This window comes from Barbus barbus, assembly GCF_936440315.1.
Source record: "Barbus barbus genome assembly, chromosome: 28".
Taxonomy (NCBI): domain Eukaryota; kingdom Metazoa; phylum Chordata; class Actinopteri; order Cypriniformes; family Cyprinidae; genus Barbus; species Barbus barbus.
In genome coordinates, this window is record NC_136756.1 from 18107182 (window position 1) to 18113217 (window position 6036).

Consider the following 6036-nt stretch of genomic DNA (forward strand, 5'->3'; position numbering starts at 1 on the left):
GATATACGCTCACCCACTTTGTTTTACCCCAGCTCTGGTGATAAAAGAGGTGCCATGATGGAGTTGTCATGGTTACGGTGCTCTCGGGTGTCTCTCCCCCCTTTCCCATTCATCATCTTCTCAACACTGGAAATGGCAAGACAGGTTTTGGGTCATTATCCCTAAGATTCATGCTGTCTATGGACAGGTCCTGCTATTTCTTCCAACAGTCCATTCGTCTTCGCTCCCTTTCCTTTCTTAGCCGAGATGTCTTTTCATTTTTGAAGACTGAGAGGTCACTCTGATTGTGTCTTTAATTTAAGATTCAGGATTTTTTGTGTAGGGGAGACTGGAAAATGTGTTTGATTATATTTATTTCTAATGTACTAAGATGTCTTACTGAGCTTTAACATTTCATTTAAAGTAATAGTTCACCCTAGATCAAAAGTATTGCATCACCTGCAATAAAGGATGCTCTGTAGTAAATGGGTGCCGTCAGAATGAGAGTCCAAACAGCTGAAAAAACATCTCAATAATCCACATGTAATTCACAAGGCTCACAGCTAACAACTTTAGTCCACTGTTTCTGGCTAAAATACAAGTCTTTCTATCCATAATATTGCTTTCTCCAGTGGAAAAAATCATCTAATCTGAATTAGGGGAGAAATATGCAGAGATTATGCACTGTTTACAAGTAAAAACTGTTTTAAACATGTCAATTTTAATGTGAGAGGGCAACAAGAGATAGGCGTTTTCCCTGGAGAAAGTGTTCCTATAGATTATAGACTCATATTTTGCCCAGAAATCATTTAAAGGGATCATGAACTGAGAAATCAAAATGGTTCAATAAATTGTTCAAACTGTGAACATCTGGGAAGAATTAGAAATCTTTCCTTGAAAACACACTGTTCTTGAATGTTTCCTGTTCACCTTTGTGTATCTTTCCTGTCAGAGTCCTGTTTGAGGCCCAGTGGACCCATGTGATCAACCTTTGGTTTGACAGAGCCATGATATCCACGTTTAGCATGATGCTATCAGACATGTTCACATTTTCTATTATGAGACACAAGAAAAGCAAACAAATGTTTAATCAACAGTCAACAAAAAACAAAACACCAAAATGCTGATGATCCAGTCAGATTAAATCTGTGTCAATACTACATTAATAATGCACTTCATTTTCTGCAAAGATAACTTTCTGAGAAAATGACACGAAACCGGAAATTTCTATTACGGTTTAGTTTTTTTCCTCCCGTGAGCCTTTAGTCCTGTTCTACCCTATGCACTTTAACATTTCGGAAATGAAAAGGTCAGATTGAATCTTTGCTAACAGGGACTTTCAAGCAGCTAGTTTTATTTATATATTTATTTACATATTGAACCCAGTATCCAAGGAAACTAAATACCTGCAGGCATTAACTTTTCTGTCACAAATCAACAGTCAAGAGAAATAACATTTCTAAAGTTTCATTCTGTGTAAACACTTTTTCTCAAGCATTAATCGCAGTCTATAGAAACTCAGCAGAATCAGGTACACAGGAGCATGTAGCACCATCTGATAATCAGTCGAATTGTTTCTTTGAATATGAAGATAAATGCTGTAAGAGGAATGGGCATTTATCTGTTGAAGAGTCAAAAGCTTCTGCATTTGAGAGGCTTTTATCACCATGAAGTGGACAGATATGAAGCCATTAGTATGGGCACATTTGACATCCACCATCACTTACAAACGCTCAATCTGGATGGAGTTTTACTGGCAGTAAACCAATAGAAACAAAGAAGCCATTACTATGCATTTGAAATGTCCACTCTCACAAATGTATGGTCTCAAAGCATTAATATTAATCTTGTTTGCAATAACGAACACATTAACCCTGTTCTGTGAGTGTGTTGTAATGAGTTGCACTGGCTGGGTGAGATAAGATCACTTTTAAACATCTGATTCCAAGCGTTCAGTTTTTCATGTATGATTTCTGTTAAAGAAGAGAGGAAAAAGCCACCTTACTTTAAAATCAATGTGAAAGTGGTTAAGACCTTGTTACTGTAATTATCCAATCAGTGGGCACTTTAATCCACAGCCCATTAGCACAGGCACATGAGAATGCTTGCAATGGCTTCACACTGATAATGTGTGCTGTTAAAACTTGACACACACACATGTGGGCTCACACACTTTTGTACAGACTCCTGCACATGCACAAAAAACATAAAGAACTTTTTCAGTTCACATGGACATCTTTGTTTGACTGCAGAAAGCGCAAATGCAAATAGGAGCACTGACATTCCTGAGATACAAACTTCCAAGAAGACAAATTTCAGAATATGAGCCTGAAGAACAGGATACAATGTTTACATATACTACCCAATTCAACACACTTAACAGGTGAGATATTTTTTTAATTTCAATAATGATTTTACATGCCAAACATGATTGGAAATCTTAGTCTACACATAAATGCTTAAAGTTCTGCAAACTGAAAAATAGAATTTATGCTAACAATAAACTGTCCATAAATAAACAGTGAAATTAAGTTTATTTTTCTTTCTCGCTTGACAAATGGTTTTTGTTAAATACATAGACTACATTTATGAAGACGCTTGTGCACGAAAATAAGTGTTGGGGAAGAGATACAGTAGTCTAGCGTAGCCAGACCTTCAGACTGACGGCTGAAGGTCTGGAATAGATGGCCGCTTTGATTGACCAAGGCCCGCCCAGCGCTTATGCCGCTTGACCGACATGTCAAACAACTAATCATAGTTCGTTTCGTTTAGCATCACGTTTCAGGGCGTGGAAATGTCGCCACAAAAACAAACCGGTGTGTGAAACTCTCGGATGTACAGTTGCATGCGAAAGTTTGGGAAACCCTTGCAGAATCTGTGAAAATGTGAATAATTTTAACAAAATAAGAGAGATCATACAAAATGCATGCTATTTTTTATTTATACTGTCCTGAGTAAGATATTTTCAATAAAAGATGTTTACATATAGTCCACAAGACAAAAAAATTGCTGAAATTATTAAAATAACCCCATTCAAAAGTTTGGGAACCCTTGGTTCTTAATACTGTGTGTGGTTACCTGGATGATCTACATGTTTTGTGATGGTTGTTCATGAGTCCCTTGTTTGTTCTGAACAGTTAAACTGAGCACTGTTCTTCAGAAAAATCCTCCAGGTCCTGCAGAATCTTCAGTTTTCCAGCATCTTTGGCATATTTGAACCCTTTCCAGCAGTGACCGTATGATTTTGAGATCCACCTTTTCACACTGAGGATGATTGAGGGACTCAAACGCAACAATTAAAAAAGGTTCAAACATTCACTGATGCTCCTGAAGGAAACACGATGCATTAAGAGCCGGGGGTGAAAACTTTCTGAAAACTTTTTGACGGCTTTCTTCGCGAGTGAAATTAGACAAACTTGGGGAGGCGCATGTCCTAAAAGGTTGAAAAGATCGAGTCAGATGACGACTTCGACATTCCTGAAGTGTTTCCAGAAAAGTGTGCCATATTCGTCATCCAAGTCAAAAAACAATAAGAAAATGAGAGTTTTGTTTCAGATGGAGTCTGTTTCTGTGCCTTACGTAATCTCTTATTGGAATGGTTTAGTAAGTAATATTCCCTGAAAGAAAGTTTGGTCATTTCCTCACAAATATTTCATTACTAACAAAATGAGAGAAATTGCATTTAAGTTGATTCATAGAATTTACCCGGATAAGCGCTCTCAAAAGACTTAAGAATGATATTAACACCAACTCTTCTATCAGTTTAGAAAACAATGAAACATCTTTACATGATGGAATTGCTCTTACACAACATGATTTTGGTGTGAAATTCTTGACTTTATCAAATGTTATGTGAATCCTAATTTTGAGTTTACTTATAGCAGGGGTTTTCAAACCAGAGACATTGCCTTGAAGATTTATGAATACGAGCTTTCAAATCTTCAGCCATCCGCTAGGGGGCAATCTGACTCCCGCTGTTAGGCGACAGTGAGAGTGGTGTAAAATGATTTACGGTTAGTCATGTCAGAAATCCAACCACTGATTGGCATGTTGTTATCTCAGAAACAGGCTCAGCCATCACACTGAATCAGGTAAGCTGGTTATATGTTTATGTTTCTTAATGCTACGCACTGGAAACGCAGCAAAAAATATGTGAATGTGATAGGATTCAACATTCTCTTTAGTTGCATATAGGCCCTGACTTATAGCAATGCCATTTTTAGGGTAGGGTGTACGTTAAAAAACACAATCTGATAGGTAGCACATTTAATTAATGTATTTTAAGGTAAAATATAAATAAGCAGGAAATGCTAACGCGTGAACACGCCCATGTTTTTCGTGCGCTCACGAGACGTTTATTGCACGTGTGTGTACAGTTATCTTGTGGGCTTGCAAAGATTTCAGTTTTTGTTCCTTGTCAGCAAATGCCACTTTATTTGCTGATCAGAAAGAAAGAAAACTATTTGCCACTTAGATAAGACAAATAAAGACGTACTCTCAAGTCATGCCACTTTTATTTTTATAACTGAGATTTTAAAGCAGCTTTACAGTATGGATGCAAGTTCTGCTGTAAAGCAGCTGTAGCAAGTATTGCCATTATTCAGCCTCACTTGGTTCAGTTTAGTTCAATAACTACAAATAAATGTGAAGTTACATTATGAAACAAGTTCAGCGTTTAGTAGCTGCAGCTCTGAAGAGAACATTCAAGTTCGGTGTTAATTCAGTTCAGTTCAATAATAGTGTTGATGTTGTAAAATTTATACATTTTGCACAAGTTTTATCTATTTGATCTAATTTGATCATCAATAAAGCAGAAGGCAGTTCAATTCAAGTTTTGTTCAAGTTTTCAATTCAATTCAAGTTTATTTGTATAGCGCTTTTTACGATACAAATCGTTGCAAAGCAGCTCTACAGGAAATTAAGTTTCCACTATATATTTATATATTGCAGAACTTTAATATATTTAACTTATGGCAAAATTTGTAATTCTGTATGTTGTCTGAGCACTGAGCAGTGGTATCCTCTGAGGTCCTCTGAGGGGTTGGCATTATCTTTTCTCAGGTGTTCGGTCATCTCAGATCATTTAAGGGTTGGATCCAGACTGAAGTTTCTGTAATTCCTAGTTACGCAGAAACAGAGAAACAAATAGAGACATAATTAGCGTAGCTGCTGCTCTATCTAAGCAAAAATTATTTGTTCAACGCAAGCTATAACTGCAGTACAAGATTATAAGATGCATTATGTGAATGCTTGGCTAAAGAGATGTGTCTTTAATCAAGATTTAAACAGAGAGAGTGTGTCTGAACCCCGAATGTTATCAGGAAGGCTATTCCAGAGTTTGGGAGCCAAATGTGAAAAAGCTCTACCTCCTTTAGTGGACTTTGCTATGCTAGGTACTACCAAAAGTCCAGAGTTTTGTGACCTTAGGGAGCGGGTTGGATTGTAGCGTGGTAGAAGACAAGTTAGGTACGCAGGAGCTAAACCATTTAGGGCCTTATAGGCAAGTAATAATAATTTTTAAATGATACGGAACTGAATAGGTAGCCAGTGCAGAGACTGTAAAATTGGAGTAATATGATCATATTTTCTTGACCTGGTAAGAACTCTAGCCGCTGCATTTTGGACTATCTGTAGCATGTTTATTGAAGATGCAGGACAACCACCTAGCAGTGCATTACAATAGTCCAGTCTAGAGGTCATGAATGCATGAACTAGCTTTTCTGCATCAGAAACAGGTAGCCTGTTTAGAAGCTTGGCAATGTTTCTAAGATGGAAGAATGCTGTTTTTGTAACATGGGAAATATGATTTTCAAAGGACAAGTTGCTGTCTAATATATTTTGTTCTCATCTAGTCTCAGTGCATTTGATGGTAGCCTATTACTGAATCTTTGAAAATGTTTTATGCAGTTTTGCTTCTAAAATATTTTGTTTTGCCTATAGATATTTCAAGAAGACAAACAAGAAGATCTTCGGCATGAAAATGAATCATTTACCTTACTTCACCTCAGGTGTGTTTTTCTCCTTTGTCACAATGAGTTCAGAAAACCATGATATGTT